Raw genomic sequence first — 6,899 nt, forward strand, 5'->3', positions numbered from 1 at the left:
GATTTTTTAATTCTGAGTTTGGTGGATGTTTGTTCTCCCTGCTTCTATAACGTCCTAGCTTACAACTCAAATTCCACATCAAACTGGGTAATGATGGGTTTCTTAATTACTTACCCAACTATCAATGTAAACTTTATAGGAAAAAGTTTTGACTTGAACAGTCGATCAATCTACCTGGATCTTATTTGGAAATAGGACTTTTGCTGATATAACTAGCTAATTTAAGATACTAGATTGGGAAAGATATTAAACTCAATGATTGGTTTATAGATTAAGGTCCTAGGATATCACAGACACATAAAGGGAAAGAGATCATAGGACAAGAGAGACAAAGATTGAGGTAAAACACTAAGATTTGAAGAAATGTCAAAGGAAGCTAGAAACTGCCAAAAAGAGGCCTGGGTCAGATTTTCCTTGTAATCTTTTAAAGAAAAAAAATTGCTGAACCTCTAGTCTCTAGAATAGCAGTTTCAAGCTTTGGGTTGCAACCCCCACAGGGTTTGAATATCAGTTATCCTGCATGTCAGACATTCACTTTATGATTATAACTAGCAAAATTACAGTTATAAAGTAGTAACAGAGTAATCTACTTGGTTGGGAGTCACCATAATATTAGGAACTTTATTTAAAGGTCAAAGCATGAGGAAGGTTGAACACCACTGCTTTGGTACTATTCAAAACAAGTTCCTATGTTCTAAGCCACCCACTCTGTCTAAGTTTTTAATAATGGTTTAGAAAATAGCCATAAACTGGGGTAAAGATCTTTCATTCAGATTTAGTTTCTAGAGTAGAACAAGGCACAAGATGAGCTCCCAGGTTGAGTGAATGGTCAAAGCAAGATGGAGAGACTTCTGTGAGCTTGGTACTAGGACACGAGTTGATAACTAGAGGCAATTGGAGATTTCCTGTCTAGTGTGCTGAATGTAGAGCAGTGAGTCCAAAGAGTGGATTAGAGAAGCCATAGAGCTGCATTACTACATAGGAGCCTCTGCTGAAGAATGACTGTAAGTCAGGAGAGAGATTTCCCTTACCTTGAGAGTTTGTGGAACAAAATAACTATAGTGTCACTGATGAAAACTGGGTGTAATGTGGGTGTGGCTTGGAGAAGATCACAAAGTGTGAGTGTAAAACTCAAACCTAACTTGATGATCAATAGGGGGTTTGTTGGAATAGCAGTGGAGAAAGATTACAGTTTTTAGGCCTGAAGTGAACAGATTTAAAAACATAGCAGAAGCCTACAAAGAAAGAGAAGTTTGTTACCAGGCCTTGCATAATCTTGTTTACTGGAGGAAACAGGTCTTGCCTTTGCTCTTTGGAGGTTACTTTCAGAATCTGGGTGCCACTTGTGATTCAATTACCTTAACCCACAGGCAGAAAGAATTGGAGTGTGAATGAAATTTCTTTTCTTGGCACTTGGGGAATCCTTGCTCTCTAATTTACAATTTTGGCAAAACCCACTTAGCTCATCTTGCTTTGATTAGCTATGCCAAGCATAGCTATCCTCTTCTGTTTGTATTACCAGTAACTGTTATTAAAGAGAAACGTTTGTTTAAAACTTCTGGCCTGCTATTTTCCTGCTTCTTTTGTTTGCTTTGTCCTTTTACAAATGCATGCCTGGGCTAGAAGCCATTCTTCCCTCCCCTTTGCTATTCCTAAATCCATACAAATAAAGATGCTGTTTGGCACAATCACACAGGAAGCTGTCTCAGTAATCTGTACAGCTAATATAAGCCAAAAGCTCCGTAACCGGGGGCCTTGTTAGAAGTGACACCATCTATAAATCTGTTGTTGCCTCTTGGGGGTTACAGGTGGGAAAAACACAACTTATTCCCTTCAAACATTTGAAAAATACTGTCTGGACATTTTGAATTATCTGCATCAGCTGCTAATCTGCTGTTGGTCAGTCTCTGTTTATGAGTGTCTTGTTGGTAAACTAGATGTAACCACAGGTTTGGCCAATGAAACAGAGAAAGTTAAGGATTAAGTTTGGTTTGTCACAAAAGAGGCTAGAATATGAAAGGTATTAGGAAAAATAACAACAGAAAAATTTTTTAAAAATGATATTGTAGTTCATGTCTATAATGCCAGGACCAAAGAGACTGAGGCAGGGGATTACAGCAAGTATGAACTCACTCTTGAGTGCATAGTAAGTTTGAGGCTGGTCTGGACTATAGAGTGGGGCAGTGTTTTAAAATAATAAACACAGAAATAAAAGAAAGAACAACATAAAGCCAGCCAGCTTTCAGGGTCATAGAATCTCTCTATATCTGAGGAGCTATTAGCAATTGATGGCTATTGGGGGAGAGAGTCATGGTTCAGGATTGTGTACTTTAAACCTGTGCACATCCACAGACTCTGCATATTAGAAAGAAAGAAAGAAAGAAAGAAAGAAAGAAAGAAAGAAAGAAAGAAAGAGAGAGAGAAAGAGAGAGAGAATGGAAGGAAGGAAGGAAGGAAGAAAGAGAGAGAGAGAGAGAGAGAGAGAGAGAGAGAGAGAGAGAGAGAAAGAAAGAAAGAAAGAAAGGAAGGAAGAAAGAAAAAGGAAGAAAGAGAGGAAAGAAAGAAAATGCACGTAAAGTTGAGAGGGGAAAATGTTTAGAGGTGGGGTAAGGGAAAATTTGGAGGGGAAAATGGAGTTGGGTTTGATAAACATATTATATGCAGGTAAGAAACTTTCAAGGAATAAAAAGCACTTACAGCTAAAGAGAATGTGTTACAGAGTGGTTCTTAAATTGTTCAGAACAAGGCACTGAGAACTCCCAGGGAGACCTGTGGACCCACAGCTTCTATATCCAGGAATTCATCCAACACATACTGAAATACTTGGGAAAAGATTTTACCTCTGATTGATCATGCACAGACTCTTTTCTAGTTGTTGCCTCTTAGACCATATAACAACCATTTACATAATGTTAGACATTTGATTTACATAGAGAAGATAATGTATATAGGCAAGCATGCAGTAGATGATTGAACATGCCATACCTTTGATATAAGCAGCCTTGGAAGTACTGGGACATAATACTTCCAGAAAACAACTGATGACTGCTTCACATAGCAGGAATGCAACAATGCTCATTATGGGCATCCCTGGCCTAAGTACTGCTGTGAATGTTTCATCTGTGCTGAGTCTTTGACTGGCATGACAGGGTTACAAGCTATTATTTTTAACACACACACACACACACACACACACAGACACACACACACAGAGAGACACACACATTTTCCTGATAGCTCTTAGGGATAGCATGATGATGCATTTTTGGCACCTGTGACTGCTTCTTCATGATCGGGAACTGAGGGTAATATGTAAGTTGGCTGTATAAACGATGAGCTAAAATTATATTCTTTTAAGTATTTTATATAATACAATGATTAGTGAGTTGCATTGCTTCCATGGTTGATAAAAGATTTTCACAATAATTTCTAAGACCAAATGATATCTTTCTGTGTTTAATAAAGTATACTGAAGCAAAGCTTTATATTGATTATATGAAATTTAAAAAATTAAGCAGAATAATTTACTCTTGTCCCACCTCACTTGCAGATCTCGATCAGTTTTGTAAGCTCCCTATGACATGACACTGGAATTTTCCTGAACATTATATTTTAATATAAGCTTATTAATTATTTGTCAAATAGAATTGAATGAAAAGATCAAACATGAATTATAAGTAATACATTTCAGATTGTTGGCATGTTCAATTAATCTCTCCTCTCTGTAGTCCATAATTTTTGTGAATTAAAAAGTGCTCTTACAAGTACTAATATATTTGATAATTTTAGAGAAAAATTGCTAAATGGGGATGATTCATGAATCTAGTTTTCAAATGAAAATTGATATCTATTTTGGACCATATATTTTCAGACACTTCAATCAAATGTGCTTTTCCTTGAGAAATATTTTCATAACCCAAATCTCATCAAATAAGTTATGTATATTTATAATTATTTTGACTGTTTCACCAAATGCAGATGTTCCAAAATCAGAAAATCAGAGGTCATCTTAGCTCATTCTGCTCTGTTATTAAAAACCAACTAAATCAGCTAAAATGAAAACAAGAGCGTATTAAATATCCTTCTTGCAAGGTAAAAGAGACCTGTCCTAGAATTGGACCTCCAATCCTGCACACCATTTGAGTTCCCTGCTTACTTTGTTCAGTCTCGCTTTTACTTTGCAAGATTAAATTTAAATGTCTTCTTGTTTACAAGCTTGGCTTTCAAAAACTTCAATTTGCTAAAAGCTCAGAAGCTGATTTGGGTAGAGCCATTTGTTGCATGTACTTATTAAAGATTTATAGTTGATTTTTTAATAAAATGCCTGCCAAATTTAGAAGACTCATTTAAGCAATGCTCAACGCTACTGCAGGACATCTAAACTGATGTACAAAATGCTACCTTAAAGGCTCCAAAATTTTTTGAAATTTAACTGGTGTCAAGACAGAGAGCTGAAAGCCTTGGCTGCCAAGCTGAATTTCATAGCTAATGTGTTCGTCACACTAATTCTGTCATTTAGCCATTCTGTGTACATGTAAATAGTAATGTGTTTTGACTATTGCTTTTATCTCTATCCTTAGACTATTGAGACTTATTTAAAACAATCAAGAATTCTGTGTACAAGCTACAAACAATTCCAAGCGTGGTGTCATTTGTTTCACAGATCCATTTCATTTAGTGAAAATGCTCCTGAACAGAGAACATGAGGCTGTGCTTCACTCAAAGTTTTCTTTGTGTATTTGTTTTTTAAAAAACTCATTATCCAGACAAAATTCTTTTAAAAGAAATTTAGAAACACGTTCACAACAATATAAAATGTCTCACCTTTAGTAGAATGAATTTTTTTTTAAGACAAGGTTTCATGTATCCCTAGGCTGATCTTAAACTTGACATGAAGCTGACAGTGACCTCGAGTGCCTGATCCTACTTCCTCTATCTCCCAAGTGTTGGGGCAGAATGAACTTTTTACCACTCTTAATTCTTTTAATGGGAACAGTCTTGACCAATTACTGGAATTAATTTGAATATTTTGTTTGGAATTTTAGATAATTGTCATAAAGGTTCATTTATTTAGCTACCCCGTGACCTACTCTGTACTGTGCTCTCCCCTCCAAATGAAGACTATGCTGCTTATATCGACAGAAAGAGACATAGTGATGTCACGAGGACCAAGGTATATTCTGGGATTGTCTATGGCCCGTTTGAGTGCCTGCTTTGAACAGTTTATAAAATAACCCATAAAACCATTTCCGGAGATTGCTTTTGTGGCAGGGATGCTTCATGCTTTCCTACTTATTGACACAGCACAGCAGGTCCTGTGGAGCTCCAAGTATCTTTGACTCATAGATACTCTCCCTGAAACCTTTGGCAGACGACATGAAAAACCTGTAGCACAAAGTCCCTGGGAATTCGGAGCAAAGACAAAAAAGTATTTTTCATAGAAAATTATTGTCCCTTTCTTTTTGTTCTTTTTTTTTTTTTTTTTTTTTTTTTAGCATGAACATTTTTATTCCCAAAAGGTGAAATGAAGGCATAGGAAGGAGCAAAGGAAACAAATGATTAAACCATAGCAAGAATAACACTAGCTCCATAGTCAAAACTTGAGGCAATTAAAAGAAAGATTTGTAATTCAACTTTGTCTCTGTAGCCTTTATGGCTACAACCTAAAACGATTTACTCTGTGAATTTCCTGAGCAAACTGTCCAAAGACTTAGCATCTCTAATATCCCGTACTTATTTTCACTCATATCTTCATAATCTGCATTCTCAATTGCTTGATAAAGTCTGTGTGACCTGCCTACACATCCCTTAGTCTCCATTCTTTCCTTTGAAATCATGATGAACACCGACACAATCCTGCAAATCTTGGGTTCTACATCTTGGAGCATTGTTATCATCTAGATAACCAAGGCCTGTTGCCAGTTTGAATAGTACCTAGTCCAACTTAGACCATGATTTCAGTGGCTTCTGAGTTTATGGACTTCTGAAAATCCATAGCACTCTATGGAGCCCTGTTCCAATGGGGAAACCTTCCTCTCCTTTTTCCCAGCAGTGCTAATCCTTTATATACTAGATCCCATAATTGTAAATCTCACCTTTATTTCCTCAGATAAAATGATGTGGTGAGAGTTATATCCAAGCTGTGTGATTACATGGCTTGGGTTGAGCCTGGAGTATTTCATTCTCTGTTGTAACTATTCATAGGTCTAGGGCTGGAAGCTTCTAGTCCCTGTACAACCTAATCTTCCATGATGACTGTCTCAACATATTTGTTCTTGGTTTGGAACTGAATTGTTTTTCCTGGCCTCATACTAACTGGGTAATGTGTTCTAATCTTCTGGATTCTCATTCTCTGGCATATTCAGTCTTCCCCTTTGTCTAGCTTATTCTCGCTGTAACCTGTCTCTGTAAAACTGTCCCAGTAAACCTGCCACACATGCGTGCCTGTACACGCACTTGTACACACACACACACACACACACACACACACACACACACACACACACACAAACACACACACAAACACACACACACACACACACACACACACACACACACACACACACACACACACACACACACACACACACACCTATCACACTACCTTTTTCTCTCTGTTCTTAAGTAGCCTCTCTTCCCCTGCTGTTCTTGTGTAAGTTGAGAGTAACCTATCTCAGACTCATTCTGTCAAATCTTTCTCTGATTCATTACTTTGTCTGCCCCTGGCTGCTTCCTTTTACAAACGAACCTTACATTCATTATTAGGGATTAAAGGTGTGTAGTAAAGGCATGTCTTATTCTAGCCAGGTTATACTGTAATTCAGGGCATGTTTCCATTCTGGCTGGATCATATCTTTCCATGTGATCTTGTCAGGGCAGCCATGTTGCCAGATTTAACG

This window comes from Mus musculus, chromosome 14, assembly GCF_000001635.26.
Source record: "Mus musculus strain C57BL/6J chromosome 14, GRCm38.p6 C57BL/6J".
Classification (NCBI taxonomy): Eukaryota; Metazoa; Chordata; class Mammalia; order Rodentia; family Muridae; genus Mus; species Mus musculus.